Below are 24396 nucleotides of genomic sequence, written 5' to 3' on the forward strand. Positions count from 1 at the left end.
CACACATGGTCATGTACAATGATGAAATCTATGATCAGTGGATACACATCTTGGAGAAGCATCAGACATCAACTTCTCGTGGGCGACAACCAAGCATAACAACCTTTAGATGCCTAGGTGGTTTAGAAGACAATGATATCAAGATACTAAAACAAGAGCTGGAAGATGAGAAGATCTGCTTAGTGAAGCAACCACGTCAACAAGCGGGCATGCTCGACCTCACTACACGTGCAATGGTCTTAAAGAAGACCAGGGTTTTTGAGCCTCAAATGTTGATGGCATTTAAAGAGATAGATTCATCAACAATAGCAGATACTTCATGGGATAAATGTAAGTCTCATTATAACATTACAGATCAGATTTACAAATCTCTCTTCACGAGTTGTACGCAATGGCTAAATCTCCTACTACAAAAAGGAAAGGAGAAAGAGCCAATTCCTGAGATCACTAGGGGATATGTGCAGTGGATCATTGCACAAAAGAATGGCACTTCTAGTTTGCAATTCATTTTACCATGGACAATCAAGTGTGTTGGAAAGAATTTGGAAGGCATTGAGTTTCTCTACACTGAGAATAGCTCTAAAATTCGTGTTGGTGTTTGCATCATAGACACAACACACAAAAGTATTACATCTAGTGGTTGGAGTGCTGCCCAATTTGGTAAAGTAATTGATGGAGTATGTGGGGTAGCACATCAACCATCAGAATTTTTATTAGTCAAGTATCAGCATGCTGCTTCCCTAGAGAAGGCAATTTCTGAAAAAGCTAAATGGTATGAAATGCACATTCTACCTTTGAGCTCCTTAATGGGATCAGAGACGATCCAAACATGTGCTCTTCGCGAAGTAGTTTTTGGGGTTTGGGCATTTTTCAGTCAAGGAGAGCAGTACACTAGCTACTCTAGTGTTAAAGAGTCATTGTTCAAGCCAATGCATACTCTTTGCATCAATGACTAAGAGTATGATGCTGTGACCACGGCCAAATCCTTTTTTGTACGTTGTGCAATCAAATGCATCTGTCTCAAAGAAGATGATCAAGTGATAGACATCTTCTCATTAGGCTATGGGATTAAAGAGACACTACAACAACAGAGAAACGGTGATATCAGTTGCATGTAGTAGTGATCAAATGACGCAATTGGAATCTCTTTGCCATTCCATAGTGGAAGAAGACCTTGATCTTAGAAGGTGGGCAAGTGTGGATAACACAGAGAAAGTCAATGCCAAGGATTCAGAGGAAGAAGAAATTGAAGAACCATTGGATGCAAGTGCTGAGGCCATTCTAGAAAGTCTACAGGAAACAGGTTAAGCTAGCCACCCATGATATTACATTACTGATATTTAGATTATTATTTTTGTCATTTTATTTTATTTGTCCCATCTCAAATCTGCCCATGATGTTAAAAACATTGATGTTTGGCTCGTTATTGTTCTCAATTTATTTTCTTTGAAAAAATGTGAACTTGTGAGTTTGAGTTTTTTCACAATAAATGAATTAAACTTAAGTGTATGATATTATATGGACATGTTTTGGTAAATAGAATTCTACATTTATATATGGTCATAAGATATATATTATGTAATACTTTAAAGTTAATTGATCATATGAGGTTTGGGAAGAATACACGATGACTTGAGGATCATAGAGTTCTTTGTAGACTTGAGGATTATAGAGTTCTTTGTAGACATGACACCCTATGGCCCTAGGGCCATAGAATCCCCCAAAAGAAAATGGGATACCCAACAACCTTACAGATGTAGGGTGATTACACCGAGTCTCTAAAAGGGCACATAAGCATCTAGGTTACTCTATAGCCTTAGGCCCATAGGGTGTCAACATAGAATCCCTTAAAAGAATTTGGCTACCCTACAATCTTACGGATATAGGATGATTACATAGAGTCTTTAAAAGGGCACATAAGCATTTGGGCTAGTCTACAGCCTTAAGGCCATAGGGTGTCAACACAGCTATCCTACAATCTTATGTATACAGAGCGATTACATAATGTCTCTAAATAGGCACATGAGTATTTGGGCTATTCTAGAAGGAAACATAAGTTATCTAAGAGCATTTGGGATACCCTAAGGCCTTAGGGCCATAGGGTGGTGACATAGAATCTGCACAGGGGCACTTAAATCACCCCATGGATGCAAATCACCTATCTCTTATGGACACATCTTATAAAACATCACATGACACCCTATGGCTTTTAGACCATAGGTTGGTTATTCTAGGTCACCTAAAGACCCTTTAAGTGTTTCAAGAACATTTTTCGTTGGCCTTATATCTTGTGTCCATATACATTAGGGACATATATTTCTTATCTTGTGATTAAGGTTTAATATTCTATTGAGAATGAAATAAGCTAAAAAAAACTAAAAAGTATTTAGTCCTCAAAATTCCAAAAGGAGAGTTTGAACAATTGATGTATGATCATTTTTTGTTGGGTGTAAGTTCTTCTATTGTGAATTGATGGTGTAACCGTTTGAAATAATTATCTTTGTATTGCAACTAACTAGATTAAACATATTTGCTTTGAAATAATTATCTTTGTATTGCAACTAACTAGATTAAACATATATTCAAAATTTGTTGTAAATGCCAATTATTTGCTTAGATAGTAAACATTGAGTATAAATGGTTATTGAAGCATTTGTCCTTTGGATTATGTGAAGATCTAGTTCTTTGATTGTAACAAGATTTTATTCAAAGATATAAAGTGCGCGTATTTTGTTCCAAACTATGATTTTGTTTCTCTTCTAGATGATGCAGAGAATTGGAATTTATATCTTGAATTTTTTTCAATAGAGAGAAGCTAGGACTAGTAGAATTTTTTAGCTTGTCATGTAGCAATCGGAACATTGTATCAAGGTTTATAGCAAAGAAATGATTGTATAATGTATAACCATTGTTTAAGTTTGTAAATTGGAAGTAGAAGGCAATGCAAGTTCCAAAACATGTGCAGAATCCAGCACAATTACTTTTGCCCCTCAGGATTTGTAAATCAAAGTGCATGGTGAGCCGGACCTTCCATCCACCAACAGATCAATGCATTTGTGAATTAAAATACTTGAAATTTTGATTTAAATTTTTGAATGTTATGATGATATTTGAAGGTAAATACCCCTTCAACTGTGTGGTAAAGCAAAAAATGTATGATGTATGATAATGATTCGATTTTTTATATTGTGTTGCATATTTATCGCATTTATAGCTTACACATTTTTCTAGCATAGAGGACACCCTATGGCCCTAGGACCAAAGGATGCCATCATATCCCATGTACAATTTCTCTTTTACCATAGAGGACATCTTATGGATCTAGGGTCATAAGTCGCCAACACAGTGCATAAATGGCTTCTTATAAGTATACACGTAAAAATAGTGCATAGAGGAAATTTTACTAGCATAAAGACCGCCCTATGGCCTTGGGACCATAGGGTGCCAACATAGAGCATAGAGGGATTTTTGTTAGCACCTTGTTGCCCTTGGGACGCCATAGTGCCATAAAGTGGTTTTTGTATATATAGTAGAGAATTCTCACACACATGATACCTTGGTCACTATCTAGCCCTTGGACCATATGATAGTAGCATAGAGGACACCCTATAGCCCTAGGATTTCCTTCTATCCCAAGGGCCATACACTGCCAACATATAGTATACATGGTTTCTTCATAGACCAAATCTTTTAGTCCTACACTATAGAGTGGAAACCTAAACCATATAATGTATCCTACTGGCATAGAAGGCACCCTATGACCCTGAGGCCAAAGAGTACAATTTTAGGGCATAACGGGTCTCTTCCTAAGTTGAAGGGACCTTGTGGCCCTAGGAAGCACCCTATGTCCCCAGGGCCAGAGGGTGTCAACATAGTCAAATGGGGTGTAAAATTAGAGCATAGAGGGTTTCTTACTATCATGGAGGACACCCTGTGTCCTTGGTGCCATAGGGTGCAAACATATAGCATGGAGGTTTTCTTGCTAGCATAGAGAGCACCCTATGGACTTGGGGCCATATGATTCCAACAAAGAGCATAAACGGTTTTGTGATAGCATAGAGGATAGCTTATTTCCCTGGGGCCATATAATACAAAAATAAAAGAGTCTTAAGAAGGGAACCTAGGCCACTAAATCACCATGGGGCCATAAGGTGGTCTTTGTGGGGAATGCTCCTAAAGGGTTCCTTGGCTATCATATGGCCTTTGGGCCATAGGCTACCAACATAGAGTTTAGATGGTTTCTTACTAACATAGAGCTCACCTTGTGGCCTACGGTCTTTAGATTCTAATATAGAGTTTCAATGGTTTTATACTAGGCATAAGGAGCACCCTATGGCCTTGGGGCCATAGAGTGTCAATGTAGAGCGCAGAGGTTTCCTTTCTAGCATAGAGGGCACCATGTGGCCTAGGAGCCATTTGATGCACCCTATGACCCGAGGGCTATAGGTTGCCAATGCAGACAAGGTTTCTTGGTAGGATTATAAAGGGTACCTTGTGGCCCTCAAATCTCCATAAGGTTCCAACATAGAGCGTAGAGGGTTTTTCTTACTAGCATAGAGGATATCCTATGGCCGTGGGGCCATAGGGTTTCAATATTGAGCATAGAGGATTTCTTACTAGCATAGAGGCTACCTTGTGGCCCTAGGTCCATAGGGTGCAAACATAGAGAATAGAGGATTTCTTACTATCATATAGGGTACCTTGTGGCCCTAGGTCCATAGGGTGCAAACATAGAGCATAGAGGATTTGTTACTAGAACCGAGGGCACCCTATGGCCCAAAAGCCATAGAGTGACAACATGTAGCATAAAGGGTTTCTTAATAGCATAAGAGGCAGACCTTGTGGCCCTCGGGTCATAGGGTGCCAACATAAAGCATATATGGCTTCTTACTAGTGCTCATAGAGGGCATCTTGTGGCCCTATGACAACCCTTGGCCTTAGGGCCATAAGGTGACACATAAATAAAGTACCATATGGCTTTGAATTCATATATATTTATATGTTGAGACCTCCCAAAAATCCTAACCCTATGGCCTTCAGGCCATAAACAGACATATTTTGGATTATCTTAAAGTCATAGAGATATCTACAAAGAGAATTGTATGGCCTGACGGCCATAAGAAACTTAGTCAAGGAAATCATCCAATGCAAGAAGATCATGGCAATAGAAAATGAGACTTTTGCTCTAGAGCTTAAAGGCATAAATGTTTCTCCAAGTATACTTCTAGACGCCACCATCGTGGACAAAGAACTAATGTAGCTAGATAAAGATTAGGAATCTCTAGACAATAAGGAGCATAAAAATAAATTCATTGTAGATGTGTTGTCAGTTAGTAAATTTTCTATTTGCGATTAGTTTTATCTAAGAGTGTGAAAAAAAGAGTTATCAAAATGTAGATACTTTGGAATCTAAAATTAGGTGTTCTTTAAACTTGTAGTCCTTCAGCAAGATATTGCAGCTGACAAAGTTTTACTCGAGATTGTTGGTATAGAGGATGCTAATGCCATTGACCCTACTGAGAAAGATTCTATCAATCTCCATGTCAACCAAAGAGTTTCTGACGAAGATGACAAGAATCTACAAGTCTTTGAAGGTGAACTCCTACAACGACTGGAGATAAATTTAAAGAGTAATCCAATGGAAGAAGACAGTGAAAGTTCGAGAACATGTGCAAGGGAAGAAGAAGAATCTAATGAAAATATTCTAGTAGCCCAAGAGCTGGGAGTTGGATTGCATGACACCACAATGGAAGTAGAAGGTATTTTTTTCTTTTTTTTCTGAAAAGATCTTTCAATTTCGGAGTATTAACTTACACATTTTGCTAGCATAGAGGACACCCTATGGCCCTAGGACCATAGGATGCCATCATATCCCATGTACAATTTCTCTTTTACCATAGACGACATCTTATGGATCTAGGGTCATAAGATGTCAACATAGTGCATAAATGGCTTCTTATAAGTATACACATAAACATAGTGCATAGAGGGAATTTTACTAGCATAAAGATCACCCTATGGCCTTGGGGCCATAGGGTGCCAACATAAAGCATAGAGGGCTTTTTATTAGCACCATGTTACCCTTGGGACACACATGATACCTTGGTCACTATCTGGCCCTTGGACCATATGATAGTAGCATTGAGGACACCCTATAGCCCGAGGGTTTCCTTCTATCCCTAGGGCCATACTCTGCCAACATATAGTATACATGGTTTCTTCATAGAGCAAACCTTTTAGCCCAACGCAATAGAGTAGAAACCTAGACCATATAATGTATCCTACTAGCATAAAGGGCACCCTATGACCCTGAGGCCAAAGAGTACCAATTTAGGGCATAAAGGGTCTCTTCCTAGGTTGAAGGGCATCTTGTGGCCCTAGGGAGCACCCTACGGCCCTAGGGCCATAGGGTGTCAACAGAGTCAAATGGGGTGTAAACGTAGAGCATAGAGGGTTTCTTACTATCATGGAGGACACCCTGTGTCCTTGGTGCCATAGGGTGCAAACATATAGCATGGAGGGTTTCTTGCTAGCATAGAGAGCACCCTATGGGCTCCCTATGGACTTGGGGCCATATGATTCCAACAAAGAGCATAAACGGTTTTTTGATAGCATAGATGATAGTGTATTTCCCTGGGGCCATATGATACAAAAATAAAAGAGTCTTAAGAAGGGCACCTAGGCTACTAAATCACCATGGGGCCATAAGGTGGTCTTTGTGGGGAATGCTCCTAAAGGGTTCCTTAGCTATCCTATGGCCTTTGGCTACCAACATAGAGTTAGATGGTTTCTTACTAACATAGAGCTCACCTTGCGGCCTACGGTCTTTAGATGCTAATATAGAGTTTCAATGGTTTCATACTAGGCGTAAGGGGCACCCTATGGCCTTGGGGCCATAGAGTGTCAATGTAGAGCGCAGAGGTTTCCTTTCTAGTAAATGGTAGCCATCTTTTTGCAACATTTGTCAGCCTACTCAACGTCTTCTTCCTCATATGTGTATATATTTTTCTACGCTATTAAGTTATCTAGAGTAAATTCCCCCTCTTCGTTTAACCTTTGTGGCGACACATACATTATACTCTTCCCAAAAATGTCACCTTAGTCATATATTTATATTACCACTCTTTTCTTTTTTGCTTTGTAAATAGAATAAGCATACAATAACCAACTATACACCCCCAAACTTTCTTACCTCTTGTGAATTAGTAGTAGAAAAATAATATATCCATCTTCCACCCCATATAGATAAATTCCCATGGAAATCAACTCTCCACTTGTTTTTACCAAAGATTATGGTCCCTCTCTACAAGTCTTCTATGCCCCCTACATAGGTGGCCCAATATCTCTTAAGAATATACATATAGTTTATCTCCTTTCAAAAAGACTCCAATTGTATATTCTTTTCACAAGAAAATAATATTGGGCCCTCCTCTATTTGTTTAAGCATCATAGCCTTTTGAAAAAGCATGATTCCCCTTGGATGCATACAAGCAAAGGGCCCATACAAGAAGACTTGGAAACAAAAGGTTCCCTAGCCTAGTGTGGACCTTCCAAACCAAATTCCTTGGTGCATGGGCATGAAGAATATTCCAAATTCATATCAAACATGTTGAGAAGGTCAATTTTTCCTTTTGAAGCATGTCATTCCGAGCTACAGGTAAAAAGTTATGGTCAAAATAGTGTAAATCTGTCAGATTCGTAGCAAAAGGGAACTGTAAATCAAGTAAATCAAGAGGGTGAGATCTTATTTTTCCCCTACTCATCTTCTAGAAGAGCAATGAGTGTTCAAGGTCACTTGCATGTGATGGGACCAACCTAAAGATGCTTTCTAAATGCCAAGACAGACAAGTTGAGATACCTCGTAGGAGCCACCCGTAGGGCCTCATGGTGGGGCCCACCTACATTATACACCCCTATGGATCCTTCATGGTCTAAAATGATATTTTTGGTAAATAAATAGTCCCTTTTATGTCCAATATTCAATGAGTGGTCAAAGGACACTTAATTTGGTCTAATCACTTACTCTAATTAAGTGTAGCATAATCCCACTCCTACACAACTATAGATAGCCCCCCTTGGAGAGACTCAACAACACACACCTATATTTTCAACTTCATGTTGTTTCTTGATCAATAGTAGAGAAAACCCCAACTCTCCCTCTTTCACATCCTCCCTCCTAACCCTCCTCTATGGAGGAAGTGCAACTCTATTCTCCACTCTTTCCATTCTACAATCTCTTACTCCATCAACCCAATAAATCATTTGTAGCACCTCAATAACTTGTAAATACATCATTATCTCTCTCATGGTTATGTTAATGATCATGAAATCATCTTCAAAACTTTCAAGTGTCACAATTCGTGATGGTTAGCCAGCGTCTGTCCTCCCCTTAAAAGGTGTGCGAGAAATCAAGTAAGTGTTCTATTCTCAATTTACCATTGGTTTGTTTCTCCACACTTATTCAATTGGTCTAAAGAAATTTCTCACTCCAAATATCTTTTGCTTCATTACATATGCATGTGGCTACCTCTCATGGTGATTTTATTTGTGTCACAGCATTGCATAGATGGAGATGAGCTCTCTATGCAAAGTGTGTTAGTTTGATGTAAGTGATTCTCTTGTGTGTTTGAGAGGCAAGTCTTGTGCGCAAGATTTTTTGATGAGTGCTTGAGAGAGGAAGATTTTGGATGTATTATGGGTATTCTTATGGGGAGAAGGTGAATGCTATTCCACAAATTGCATATTTCATTTTTGATGCACGGCATTGGGTTGCATAATCGTTGATGGTGTTCAAGTGTCCAAAGTGTATATAGAGTAAGGGGGTTTTCAAAGTGTGTTGCTTGAGTGGGTGAGTGCAAGTGTTATTTTGATTGGTTTCCTTCTCCACTCCCAAAAGAAGGTGGTGCCCCAAGTAGTGTGCGTACCTCTTTACAAACATTTTGTGAGGGTAGGCCCATTGGTTTGGGTTTAGAGGCCCCATTTCAAAAAGCTCGCCCTCACTAGCATAGAGGGCACTATGTGGCCTAGGAGCCAATTGATGAACCCTATGGCCCAAGGGCTGTAGGTTGCCAATGTAGACCGTAGAGGTTTTCTTTCTAGCATAGAGGGAACCTTGTGGCCTAGGGGCTATTTGGTGCTCCCCTAGAGCATACAAGGTTTCCTAGTAGCATTATAAAGGGTACCTTGTGGCCCTCAAGTCTCCATAGGGTTCCAACATAGAGCGTAGAGGGTTTTTCTTACTAGCATAGAGGACATCCTATGGCCTTGGGGCCATAGGGTTTCAATATTGAGCATAGAGGATTTCTTACTAGCATAGAGGCTACCTTGTGGCCCTAGGTCCATAGGGTGCAAACATAGATAATAGAGGATTTCTTACTATCATAGAGGGTACCTTGTGGCCCTAGGTCCATAGGGTGTAAACATAGAGCATAGAGGATTTGTTACTAGCACATAGGGCACCCTATGGCCCAAAAGCCATAGAGTGACAACATGTAGCATAAAGGGTTTCTTACTAGCATAAGAGGCAGACCTTGTGGCCCTCGGGTCATAGGGTGCCAACATAAAGCATATATGGCTTCTTACTAGTGCTCATAGAGGGCATCTTGTGGCCCTATGACAACCCATGGCCTTAGGGCCATAGGGTGACACATAAATAAAGTACCATATGGCTTTGAATTCATATATCTATTTATATGTTGAGACCTCCCAAAAATCCTAACCCTATGGCCTTGAGGCCATAAACAGACATATTTTGGATTATCTTAAAGTCATAGAGATATCTACAAAGAGAATTGTATGGCCTGACGGCCATAAGAAACTTAGTCAAGGAAATCATCCAATGCAAGAAGATCATGGCAATAGAAAATGAGACTTTTGCTCTAGAGCTTAAAGGCATAAATGTTTCTCCAAGTATACTTCTAGGCGCCACCATCATGGACAAAGAACTAATGTAGCTAGATAAAGATTAGGAATCTCTAGACAATAAGGAGCATAAAAATAAATTCATTGTAGATGTGTTGTCAGTTAGTAAATTTTCTATTTGCGATTAGTTTTTTCTAAGAGTGTGACAAAAAAGAGTTATCAAAATGTAGATACTTTAAAATCTAAAATTAGGTGTTCTTTAAACTTGCAGTTGTTCAACAAGATATTGCGGCTGACAAAGTTTTACTCGAGATTGTTGGTATAGAGGATGCTAATGCCATTGACCCTACTGAGAAAGATTATATTAATCTCCATGCCAACCAAAGAGTTTATGAGGAAGATGACAAGAATCTACATGTCTTTGAAGGTCAACTGCTACAACGACTAGAGATAAATTTAAAGAGTAATCCAATGGAAGAAGACAGTGAAAGTTCCAGAACATGTGCAAGGGAAGAGTTGGGAATTGGATTGCATGACACCACAATGGAAGTAGAAGGCAATGGAAGTTCCAGAACATGTGCAACGCTAAAAGGAGAATCCAACACAAATATTTTAGCACCCCAGGATTTGGAAATCGAAGTGCATGGTGAGTCAGAGTTTCCATCCACCAACAAACCAATGCTGACTATGATAGTGATCTTGTGTGGATTGTTCCTGAGGAGATGCTGGCAAAAGTCCAAGAAAAGGAAGAGCTTAAAGTTTGAACATGAGCATATTGTTCTTCGTCCAGGATGCATTGAGTTTTTAAAGGATCTATTTAGCAATTTCAATGTAGGGATATGGTCAGCTGCTAATGACATACATGTTGTGGACATCATCAAGATTTTAGAAAAGGAAGATAAAGAAAAATTTCCATTCTTTATGATCTAGGGGCAAAGCCAATGTCAACCATGCGTAGAAGCAAGGATCACTCGCTTAGATAATCCAGGAGTAGAAGCACTTTTCAAACCGCTTGCTATTGCATAATCAAAATTTGGGCTTGATGCAAGAAGATTGCTTCTTGTAGATGATGAACCATTAAAGGGATGTGTGAATCCTGCATTGAATTGTATTTTTCCACCATCATTTAATGTTGATGATGAGGAGGATAATATCCTCCTTGGGGAGCTGCTACCATATATCAAAGCTCTCAATCATGTTAATGACATTCGCACAGTTACAGGGTCTCATTTATATGGACAAGCACCCATTGCTCAAGTTCATGAGCTTAATAACCGTATACACAAGGTTGTTGCAGAGTGGGAGGAGAGAAATCTAATTTTTCAAGGAAAAACCTACTCCACGGGAAGGCTACCAGAAGTTTCTCGTCCTCTTCACGATGAGAAAGTTACAACATCTAGCACTAGTGGAATGTCCACTCGAAGTCAAGACAAGAAACTTTCAGCACGTGATCGAGAAAAAGTAAGGGTCTTAAAGAATATCAAATCATTATCATCCTTGAAAGGTACAGAAGCAATCATGCTTGCCCAAAAATTGGGATACAAGGAGCCTGTGATCAAAGTACATGAAGCCAGGAATTATATAAAGCATCTAAAAATTTAGTATGATCTCAAATAGCCCTATATCAAGAAATGATGGAGCAATGTTTTGTAACATTTTGTCATTTACAAAGATCTTTATGTACTCAGAGACTTTGTTAGAGTGCTTAGGGTTTCAAGATATATAAAGATGTAAATGATTAATAGTTTTTTAAATTATGTTTCAATACTATAAGTAACTTCTGAGTTTCATGTGCCAAATGCTCTTTTTTTTAAAAGCTTTTATAGTTGTTTGCTTTGAAATTTGAGTTCACTGTGCCATCAAGGACAATCTACATGCTCATAAGGTCAAATCTCACCCTATATGTCCTTGGGGGAATTTCACTTTATGGTTTCAACACCCTATGAATCTAAGGCCATAGGGTCATAGTTTGGCATGTGTTCTTGCATAGGACTTACTAAGTGTAACCACAAATTAGCACCCTATGTCCCTAAGGTCTTCGACACACTTAAGATCTCTATATTAACTTTTTTTAAAAAATCATTTCAGGGCTTCTAAGAAAAAATGTTTTGCTATTAGATTATCACAAAATAGAGGAGCTCCCTTTCATATTACATCAAATATCACATTCAAACCAAGAGAAATGGTTTCATTATCTACCAATATCTTTCAAACAGGAAAAAAGAATGCTTATCTTGGATTTAGAGGGTGTGCTTCTTGCAACATTTGAGCTTCAATCAAGGACAACTTGGACCAAGTACATGTGCATTGTAGAAGATAACAATGAGGTGTATGCGGTGCGTCCAGATGCATAGTATTTCTTAAGATTTTGCTTTGAGTTCTTTGAGGTTTGGATTTGGAGCTTCCATCGTTTACAAAAACCTCAACACATAATCAAGACCTGTTTTCCTACACAAAGTCACAAATTCAAGATGATTATGGATAACCGGTGCTGCCAAAATTCAAATTTCATGATCGGTTACAAAAGAGCTTATCACAAAAATCTTTCGACCATATATTATGGAAGCTATTTGATTATTTAGATAGGGGAAACACTATAATATTTGATGATAGTCCATATCGAGTGATGTGGAATATGCAAGGAACTTATATGTTTTTCCAAAGTTTTGGAACCAACCTACTCAATTGCTTCAAAGTTTTTTAAAAGATGAAATTGTTCCATGGTTATGTGGATGGTTGTATGCTAAAGACAAGAGAGACTATACCATAAGAAATTTTGTAATGTTCCATCCTGATCATCCTGAGACTCACTATGTAATGCAATGTTATATGTCTCAAAGGACTCAAAATCTCAAGAGAAGGAGGCCATTTTAAGTGTACTAGTTAAGTATTCTAAATAGCATCTACCAAGTATTTGGCAATGTGTACTTTTCAAAATTTAAACTTGATGGAATGTTGTGGGATATCTTGAAACATCTTTAAGCTGTTTTTTTAATGAAGTGCATCCTATTGTCAGGAGACTTCTCTCATTCAAGTTCTTTGGTTTCATTGTTTGATGCTTCTATGGTATTGTTAACTTTTTCTTCTTATTAATTGTCTTTATTAAGTGATCCAAACAATCAAAATTTCTTGACATTTGGTAGTGTTACAAAACGGTGTTTTTTGAACACCCTCAATCTTGGAGATATCATACTCTTTCTAGTTAGTCTTTTATTGTACATGCGATGAAGACCATCATTTTTATGAAACTGTCAAGTTGGTGGTAATCTTTATGTTTATACTTTATACTATTTTGACATAATCAATGTATACAATCCGTATTATTCACATCAAATGGTGTTTTTAAACACCTCCTTTTTTTGAGACACCATCTCTAAAACCTTTGAGTGAAGTTTTAAAGCATGTACTTGATGTAAAAAATCTTCATCTTAACATTGATTCTTTGGCACAAACTTATATTAGGATTTTTTATATTGTAGTTTTATGTTAAGAAACAATTTCAAAGTTAGAATTATGATAGTTTATCTAAGTAAGTGCCTCATCTAACTTTGTATAGTTAAATAAAATACCAAATGGAATTATAGGTGCAATAGATGACATCTTATGGTCTTAGGGCCATAGGATACTCTATAGTATTGTTTAGATTTTTTAATTGTTTGTGAACATAGATCATAGAGGGTTTTTCTCACTACCATAGAGGATATCCTATGTCTTTGGGGCCACATGGTCTCAATATTGAGCATAGAGGATTTCTTACTAGCATAGAGGGTACCTTGTGGCCCTAGGTCCATAGGGTGCAAACACAGAGTATAGAGGATTTCTTACTAGCACAAAGGGAACCCTATGGTCTGAGGCCATATGGTGAAAATATATAGAATAAAGGGTTTCTAACTAGTATACGAGGCACACCTTGTGCGCCTGGGGACATAGTGTGCCAACATAGAGCATAGAAGGGTTTCTTATTGGCATAAACAACATCTTGTGGCCCTAAGACAACCTACAGCCTTAGGGACATAGGGTGGCACATAAATAAAGTCCCATATGGATTTGAAGGACTGGACCTCTTTATACGTTGGGACCAGCTAACAATCCTAACCCTATGTCCTTGATGTCATAAAGAGACATATTAAAGTCATAGACATGTCTACAAAGAGCAACATATGGCCTTAAGGCCATAGGTGCAATAGATGGCATCTCATGGTCTTATAGCCATAGGATACTATATAGTATTGTTTTGACTTTTTAAGTGTGAAATATTAGTTTGAATGTTGTTTAAATTATCGTGTATTTAAACTTGATAGCATGCTACAAAACCATGACCAAGTATTTTGTTATACATGGATTAAGGTCACCAAATTATGACAAGAGTGATTAATAGTATTTGCCTTTACATATTATCTTTTTTAATTGCTCTAATCAATCTATATGCTGCTTTAAAATCATATCAATTGGTTTTTTTGACACCTCATTTTTTGAGAAGCTACTTCTAGAAGCATTTGTTGAATTTTTAAAAGCATTGATGTCATACAAATCCTCTTTCCAAAAACTATGAGGTTTATTCTTAAATTTTATAGTAGAGAAATTAAAATAGACTCATACAATCATGATAATTTATCTAAATTAAAGGCAACTAGAGCTTAGAAATCAGTAAATAACACAATCCTAGCATACACATTTAGAATTTGGGAAACGGGATTTTCCCAAATTATGTAAAATGGTGTTAATTAGAGAAATTGACAACACTTGAGGACCCGATTTACTTGGAGTTGATCCCCCCTCCAAAATGCTTTTGTATTATAGGTTCTCCCTTGAAGAGAGACTTGGTACAATACATGCTATGTGTTCCTTGAGACCTTGTTTATGCCATGAATATGGTAAGCTTCATGCACCAATTATTCCTGTAAATAACTTGCAAAAACATTAACTTGTCCCCGACCTCAATCCCAAGACCTCAAACACCTTCAAAGGTGGAGAAAGCAGCTTGTGGCGCATTCGATCAAAGTCGGCGAGGTTTGTGTCGCCGTTGGTCACAGTCAACAAGGTGATGATGATGATTTGGCATCCATGCTTGGGCACGTTTACACGGCACCCGCAAAGGGCCAAAATCTTTTTGATTGAGGGGGCTGCTCACGCGTTTGATTGAGGGGGCTGCTCACGCGTTTGATGTCACAGCGCGTGACATCCCTTGAGGGGGTGTTCACGTGCCTTGGAGACAAAGATTTCCAGAAATAGCAAAGCGTGCTATCACACATGCAAAGGAGAGCTAAAAAAAGGAAGGGATTGATCAAAAATAGCAAGGGAGCTACCCATGCCCATATAGGGCCAATTTTTTGGCAGTTTTGAGGAAGTTCTCAGGTAGAGTTTCTGGGGAAGACGAAGCTTGGGCCAATGAGGGCACCAACAATAGGGTTTTTTCTTGTGATCTCAATGAGGAGAGCTCCACAAAGGTGCAGCCGAGGGCTACCAAAGTGTTCTTTTGCGCTCGTCATGGTCATGCCGACGGAACCGGATAATAGCAGGTTTTCATGGTTGTTGTAGATGGTGATTTTGTCATAATTGGAGCAAACCATAGCTAAATCTTGTGTCGTTTCTTCCCCCTTTCCCCCCCGTCTTGTCTTTGCTCTGATCCAAGTGCTTGGTGCCAGTGTGTGAGATGCGTGTGCCTCCCTAGGCCTCAATGTGTGTGAGAGAGAAAGAGAGTCTGGTGTGCTGTGATATTGTTGTAAACGGGAAAAATTGGTGTGGTGTGCTATGAGTTGATGATACAAAGTGTGCGTGTATTGGTATGCATGCAGACGTTGGTCTGTTTGCGGGGGTGTGCAGTTTTGTGAGTCTTTTTTAGTGGATGGGGGTGTTATGGAAACCCTGAGCTATAGAGAGGCAATTGTTTGTGTGCTGGGTGTGTTCCCCTTTCCCCTCTCCAACGCTCGCCAATGGAGTCATTTAGTAATTGATCTCTTGTAGTGGTTGAGAGAGTCTCTCAACCATTTTCTTGTACATACTAGTAGTTTCTCTAGTAGGACCCATTTATTGGCATATTTGTCTCTAAGTGGGAGATTGTTGGGGTAAGGACCTCTGTGCCTTGCCCATCCACCCAAGCTATGGGTGCCCACCCATTGACCATGCCCTTATTCTTGTACATATACCAAGAATAAGGAGCTTCTCACTTTGAGGCTAACTCCACCCATACAACATTGCTCTCACCTTCTCCTTCTCACCTTCTGCACCACACCACATGCATTCCGCACTACGCACTCATCATAATGTGTACGAAACCAGACTTGAAATTTATGACAATTGATTATGGAACTATGAGTGTGACCAATGATATCCTGATACACCAGGGCATGACATATACTTGCCTATGTGAATGATGATAGGCATAAGCAGATTTTGTTTAACTTTATGAAAAAAAAATTATACATAATATTTCGAACACATAATTCAAAACATTGTTTTTGACAAGTATGATTTGTAGATTTGTAATTTAGCTCAGTTGCTTTTCTAACCAAGTGGTATGTAATAGAAATGACAAAATATTTATTTATTGCTGACAGGAGGCAAAAGTATAAGTGAACTATGGACTATGCAAAATGATAGCATATTTATGGATATTTCATTATTTAAGTGCTCTTTATGAGCTACGAGCTCACGCAATCCGCCTCCGGCGGGTCTCGCTTGCTCTTACCAATGGGCCAGGTCTATTGGCTAAAGGCATATGAGGCTATTCAAGGTGATTGGGTGGGGTGGTCCAAACTATTGGTGGGACCCACTATTGGTGTTGGGCAACCAAAAATAACAATGATTGTCATTGCGAGCCTAGCTAGAGAACGCTCGCGAGTAGCAGTTGTAGAGACCAATGCTTTATGAGGTATGGAGAGCGTAGAGACATTGACCGCATAGTAGAGCAAGGTCCATTCTAGGGCGATGCTTCCCTAAATTGTTTGAAATTTGAAGGTGAGATAACTTACAAACTTTAAAAATTTTCATTCTAAATTCTTCTAAAAGCCTTAAAATGCAGATAATTAGTCTTGACAATTTTTTATTTGTAGGTTTTTGTTTATTCAAGCACCGATGTGGATGCTCTCTCTCTCTCTCTCTCTCTCTCTCTCTCTCTCTCTCTCTCTCTTCCATTATTTATTTTGAGCACAGATACATGCGCTTTTCTCTCTCAATCTGATGTTCCTATGACCATGGCTTGCAAAAGTCACTTTCCAGACCAAAGCCACACTTAAAACTTATCAGATGTTTAAGTGAAGAGTGGAAGCATTTGGCGCTAATTACACTAAAACTTATCAAATTAGGCTAATTTTCATGATACTTTTTGCATGTGCAATAGTTCAATGTCTCTCTTTTTCCCTCTTACTTGTCAGTGCAGGCGCACTCTCTCTCTCTCTCTCTCTCTCTCTCTCTCTCTCTCTCTCTCTCTCTCTCTCTCTCTCTCTCTCTCTCTCTCTCTCTCTCTCTCTCTCTCTCTCTCACACACACACACACACACACACACACACACACACACACACACACACACACACTAAAAAGCTATCGCTTCAACTCTTGGCTTCTAAGCCCTTGCATTCATGCCCACTCCGACAGGTTCCCTCCTCTTCTTGCTAGCACCTTTCAGCTTCAGTACCACCATGCAACTTCCCAGGCTTCCGCTCCTTCTTATGATTGCTTTGGATCCCACTTCTTGCCGACACCTTTTCTAGGAGATTTAGCACCATATGGGAGAGATGATGGGCTGCCACCTTGATGCAATTAACCGTACTAATTCTTCCATGGATACGCAAAAGGTCTTGGTCAGAGAGAGAGAGAGAGAGAGAGAGAGAGACGATTCTTTATTGTTCTAGCTCAAGACGCCTCCCGTTAATGTGTGGGTCCTCTCTTCTGTCTCATGTCACCTCGACTTCCCCAACTCAACATCCCGCTACCCGCTTTTCTCTTTGATTAGCCACATGCCTTGCATGAATATGGGTTGCCTAAATAGAGTAAAAAGTTAAACAGATTATTTTAAAAAAATTGTACAATCCTGACCGTTGGTTGAGTTGCAAAAGCATATAAGACTACATTGGAGCACTTGCTTTGCCTCCTCTAGGCAGAACCTCGATCTTCCTTGCTCGATTTGTATTGGATATCTTGCAATAAATGCGTTCCCAAAGACAACATCCTTATAATGAAGATCATCATGGTGCTTTTGTGAATGCACCATAGATCGACATGTCAACATAAGAATTTTTTAGGTGTTGCTAACCTGACCAATGTACTTTAGTACCTCTTAGTGCAAAAGAATTTGTAGCCACAAGCTGAGAGAGTTTAGGGTTGAGCCGGATGCAGCTCCTTTGCGTGATGGCAATGGGCTACTCCTCTCCGCTGCTTCAAGCTACACCCCTCCGACCCTCTTAGGTGGTCATGGCAAGCAACAACTTTCATTCACTCCCCCCTCCTCTCTCTCTCTCTGTAATGAGGACAATGTCTGTAGGTCTGATATATCTTAGCTCCTTTGATTGCAGTAGGTCTTCACTAAGCAAAGCAACAGGTGTTGAGCTTCTTGGCTATGGTGATTCCAGCTCCCATGAACTACTAATTGATAGAAAAGAGGAAATCTTCTTCAACTCTTTATGAGCTTTGCGGCAACCCCAAGCCAAATCAAAGATTCTTCAGAGAGACCAAGAAGCGGGGACTTTGGATGCAAGTTACTGTACTAATTCCTCATGGCTACAAAAAAGGTCTCGATTAGAAGGAGAGAGAGAGAGAGAGAGAGAGAGAGAGAGAGAGAGAGAGAGAGAGAGAGAGAGAGAGAGAGAGAGAGAGAGAGAGAGAGAGAGAGAGAGATGATTCTCAACTGTTCTGGCTCAAGACGGCGGTTCCCGATTGTCAGTGGCCCTTGGCCACTTGTGCACCTGCCCCTTCGCCTCCTGTCGATGTGCGGGTCCGGCCTCCTGTCTGACGTCCCACCTCGACTTCCCCAAATCAACATCCCACTTCCCGCTTTTCTCTATGATTAGCCACGTGGCCTTACATGAATATGGGTTGCCTTGATAGAGTAAAAAGTTAAAAAGATAATTTTAAAAAAATCGTACAATCTTGACCATTGGTTGAGTTGCAAAAGCATATGAAGATAACGTTGGAGCATTTGTTGCCTCCTCTAGGAAAAACCTCGAGCTTCCTTGTGCTCGGCTTGTATTGGACATATCTTGCAATAAATGCGAGACAACATCCTAATAATGAAGATTATCATGGTGCTTTTGTGAATGCACCATAGATCGACATGCCAACATAAGCATTTTTGAGGTATTGCTAAGCAAATTTTTTCCTTGCAATGAGCATGCTCTCCAATACCAATGGGATAGGTGGGCAACATGGCCAACTGGAGGCAACAGAGCCGTGAAGGACACTTGTGATGGGGGATGGGAAGCATAGGGTATGATGCTACCAAGGATATACGACATCAGTAATAGTGTTGCAGGCTATGATCAAGAGTAAAAAAGGACGTATGGCATGAACAGCCAAGCTAGGGCCACATAAATTTTGTTGGACAACATAGAACAACAATGCCTAATCCATGGAAATGGCAGGGTTGAATGTGCAGAGGAGTGTAATCTGTTGGCAAATATGGGAATGCAAGGGGCAAGCAAAGCGAGCCTTGTGTATTGCAACAACATGACCCAGACCAACCCTAACCGCATAGAGAGAGAGAGAGAGAGAGAGAGAGAGAGAGAGAGAGAGAGACCTTGGTGCAAGCTATCGGCTCCTACTCTTCGCCTCAACTTTGTGCCTCCTCAATAGAGCCCATAGAGGCATGCTTTTTTAGGAAGGACACACACACACACACACATAAATATCTATATCTTATATACATACACACACACTCACACAAATATATATATAGAGAGAAGAGAGAGAGAGAGAGAGAGAGAGAGAGAGAGAGAGAGTTTGGTGTTTGGCTCCCCCCTCGATCGTGGTGTGCCACTGTGTGTGTGTGTGTGTGTGTGTGTGTGAGAGAGAGAGAGAGAGTCGTTCATCGATTTTTCTTCACCCTAGGCCCGGGAAATTCAAATCTTAGCTACCTAGTCAATTCCCAGTTCTCGCTTTTTGTCAGTTCATTTTTTGGCCTTCACTTCACCGTTCCAGCTCTCGCTTGTAGTAGGTAATGCCACGTAGGCAACTTGAATCTCATCCCCCTCTATAAGATACATAGATATAGATAAATTGAGCACCTTCATTTTTTAAGCTTCAAAATTCCAACTCTCTTCTAGTAAACTAAGTCTCTCATTAGTATTTGTAATTTTGTCTTCTAGTAAAATACGTCTCTCATTTGTATTTAAAAAAGTGTCGTTTGGGAACATATAAACATGGAACAACGTTGGGTGATGCAAAAAGGTGGCAAATGATTTGTTGGTAAAAGCTTCAACGCTCATGCCTCAAAGCGATGTGTGTGTATGTGTGTAGCACTGGTATGGAGGCCCGAGGGAGAGCGGCCTGTCTCAAACGTTTATAGAGAACGATTATTAAAGAATAGCCTTGTTTTTTTTCCACTAGAGGTTTTTTTCATCATTTGAAGATGGTTCGCGTGTCGAACCTCAATAAAGTCAAGCAGAATGACTACCATCTCAACTCCCACCTCATGGTGGCTATTGGCTTTCTCTATTTGCATCCACGTGGCATTAACTAATAGAAGCTTTCCATATTATATATATATATATATATATATATATATAGAGAGAGAGAGAGAGAGAGAGAGAGATATGCGTGTGACACATGGCAGAGTGGGTATGCAAAGATGAGAGAGAGAGAGAGAGAGAGAGAGAGAGAGAGTTTATAATGAACCTTAAGCTTGCCTCTTTGGGTCCCCCTTAGGATCTTTTGTCCTAGAAACTTGTAGAAGTTGTTGATGATAGGCACACATGCATACACATGTAGGGAGAGGGATGAGGGAGGTTGGGGGGGTCCTAGATCTCATTAATTGTTGCATGCCTTGAGCCTGCATGCATCTAGAGAATCATTGTCACCCTACACCACATGCAATTCAAGAACCCTTGTTCAGTGCTATTTTGAGCTCTATGGGCGATCACATGCGTAGTGAACCACATACATATATGTAATATGCCTTGCTACATTGTAACATGTACTTAGACCTTCAATGATGCTAGGCAAGAGCAGAAGAAAGATGTGTTTTCTACACCTAAATGTCACTTGACTCGTCGTTCAGTAAGACTCCAAAACAATATGAGCAGAACCACAAAAAGAGTGTAAACCTCTAAGATTTAAATTTCTCTTTGAAAGACCATAGTCATGCCAACGACGTTTAAAGACAGTATTTGCTTATTGGCCCATTTCTGCAGTACACTTGGAGGAATGCAAAAAGCTCATTGGCTAGGGCCCAAGGGTAGTCTAAAAGATTCAACATCAAAATTTTAGTGTAAAAATATTCTTGACATGATTTATGTATCAAATGTCTCTAAAAATGTAATCAATGTAACCGAGCAGCCGAAAGTTTCTTTGTGGCATAGCCGGTTAGGACATATGTCCAAGAAGGGAATGGAAATCTTTTCTCATTCTGGTTATTTGCCTGGCTTTTCATTTAATGATTTTGAATTCTGTGAACATTGTCTGTATGGTAAGCAAACACAGCAGCCACATAAGCATAGAAGCAGTAGAAGAGATACACAGTTGGCACTTGTTCATAGTGATTTGTGTGGACCTATGCCTAACCTATCTCTAGGGGGAGATTCTTACTTTATGACATTTATAGATGATTACTCGAGGAAAGTATGGGTTTACTTTCTCAAGCAAAAGGATGAAGCGTTTAGTGTTTTCAAAACGTTTGTGACACTTGTGGAGAATTAGAGTGGCAAGAAGCTTAAATGCTTACGCACTGACAATGGTGGAGAGTATGTTTCAAAGGCCTTTCAGGACTTTTGTGAGTCAAAAGGTATAAAACGTGAACTTACTTCTCCTTACAATCCTCCTCAAAATGGTGTTGCTGAGAGGATGAATAGGACCATACAAGAGAAGGTCAGAAGTATGTTGTCTAATGCACAACTGCCAAATGGGTTTTGGGATGAAGCTGTATCAACAGCTGTTCATCTTGTAAATAGATCTCCTAGCAAGGTTTTGCAGAAGGATTCAGTGCCAGAGATGGTATGGTCAGGCAAAATGCCCTCATACAAGAATCTCAGAGTCTTTGGCTATGAGGCATATACTCATATTCCAAAGGAATTTAGGAACAAACTTGAGCCAAAGAGTAGAAAGTGCATCTTTCTAGGCTATGGTAATTCTGGCGAGATGGGGTACAGACTTTGGGATCCCGAATCCAGAAAGGTTGTCCGCAGCAATGATGTTCACTTTAATGAATCCAAATATCATTCTAAACCAGAGAGGGTTGAGGAGATTAGAAGAGTTGTCTTCCAAGAAGATGGACCTGCACGTGCAAGACAAAATGTCAGGGCTCAAGAGGAGCAAGGACAGGATAGAGTGGAACCACAGGTTGTGGTTGAGCCTGAGCCACCTATTGTGCATAGATCTGGACGTGTCACGTGACCTCCTGATAGGTTTGTTCCATCTATGAATTATGTCATGTTGACTGATTGCAATGAGCCTTCATGTTACAAGGAAGCAGTGCAAATGAAGGACTCCGGGAATTGGCAATTGGCCATGCAGTCAGAGATGACAGCTCTGCATAAAAACCAGACATGGAAGCTAGTTAAATTACCACGGGGCAAAAAGGCTCTACCTTGTAAATGGGTTTACATGTATAAGATCACCGCTCATGATAGTCAGCCAAAGTACAAAGCAAGGCTTGTTGCCAAGGGCTTTAAGCAAGAACAAGGCATTGAATTTGATGAAGTCTTCTCTCCGGTGGTCAAGATGACTACATTGAGATGCTTTCTTGCATTGGTTGCCATATTAGATTTGGTGTTGCACCAAATGGATGTCAAGACATCGTTCTTGCATGGTGATTTAGATGTGGAAATTTACATGCAGCAGCTAGAAGGGTTTGTTGAGAAAGGCAAGGAAGATTGGGTATGCCAGTTGTTAAAGAGTCTTTATGGCTTAAAACAATCACCGAGGGCATGGTACCATAAATTCCACAAGTTTATGCTTTCTCAAGGCTACAAACGTAGTGAGTTCGATCACTGTCTATATACAAAGAAGGCTAAGGATGGAAGTTGGTTGATCCTTATTTTGTATGTGGATGACATGATGATTGCTCGCAAGCACTTGGAAGAAATTTCAGCTTTGAAGTCAAAGATGGAAAAATCGTTTGACATGAAAGACATGGGTGAGGCAAGTCATATACTTGGTATGCGCATTGAGAGAGACAGATCAAAGAAGTTGATTTGTTTATCTCAAACATAGTATATTGACAAGGTTTTGCAACGTTTCAATATGGAGAAGGGAAAGGCATTGAGTGTTCCATTGCCACCATATGTGAAACTTAGCAAACAAGATTGTTCTGTGTCTGAGGAAGAACAGGCTGAAATGGATAAGATTCCATATGAGTCTGCAGTGGGTAGTTTGATGTATTCAATGATTGCTACTCGCCCAGACATTGCATTTGCAGTGGGAGTAGTAAGTCGATACATGTCAAACCCAGGCAAGAAACATTGGGAGGCAGTGAAAGGAATATTGAGATACCTGAAAGCTACAAAGAGTATGCGTATATTCTATGGGAGTCAGGAGCTAAGTGTAAAGAGTTTTACAGACTCAGATTATGCAGGTGACTTAGACAACCGAAGGTCTACGTCAGGGTATGTCTTTACATTGGCTAGTGGAGCACTATCATGGCGTTCTAGATTACAAGATTGTGTTACTCAGTCTACTACAGAGGTTGAATACGTTGCAGCATCAGAGGCATGCGAAGAATAAATTTGGCTTAATCGACTAGTAACCGATTTGGGAATCAAAGAAGAGATGCCTGTGTTATATTGTGATAGTCAAAGTGCTATACAATTGGCTCGCAATCCAGTTTATCACTCAAAGACAAAGCATGTGGATGTGAAGTATCATTTCATCATGGAAATGCTCGGGGATAAGCAACTTCAGCTTGTCAAAGTTCACACCACAGAAAATCTTGCTGATCTACTTACAAAAGGACTTCCCTCAGAGAGCTTTGCGCATTTTCGCAAGCAGTTAGGTGTAGGGTAGTACATCACTTCTCTACATCTCTTGTATATTAGCTTGTATAGTAGCTTCTCTCACACTTAAAGTACCACATTGGACTTTAAGTGGGAGGTTGTTGGGGTATAAAGCCCAATGTGGTCGCCCAGGTAAGTGGGCGGGCCTCCAGGTATGTACACATATTCTTTTGTAAAAACCTAATAAGAACTCACTATGCTCTACACATTACAGTAGAGCGAGTTCACCATATCGTCGTGCTCTTCTTCTCGCACTCTCTCTCGTGTCGCACTTCCGCTCGTACTCCTTCATAGGTTTTTTTTTCTGAGAAGTTTATCCATTTTTACATGGTGAAAATGCCAACTACCCTTCCAAAAGAACACTTAAATACTTCAAATATCATAAAATCATGTAGTT

The 24396-nt window shown here is 39.8% G+C and overlaps 1 protein-coding gene across 1 annotated transcript in view; it reads left to right on the forward strand.

Annotated features, from left to right (window-relative positions):
* LOC147426111 (uncharacterized) overlaps nt 1–24396 on the forward strand; it is a 52415-nt gene that overhangs the window by 25752 nt on the left and 2267 nt on the right. The gene's annotated exons all lie outside the window — the stretch shown is intronic.

This window comes from Adiantum capillus-veneris, chromosome 24 (assembly GCF_014529385.1).
Source record: "Adiantum capillus-veneris isolate H3 chromosome 24, ASM1452938v2, whole genome shotgun sequence".
In the NCBI taxonomy this organism is placed as follows: Eukaryota; Viridiplantae; Streptophyta; class Polypodiopsida; order Polypodiales; family Pteridaceae; genus Adiantum; species Adiantum capillus-veneris.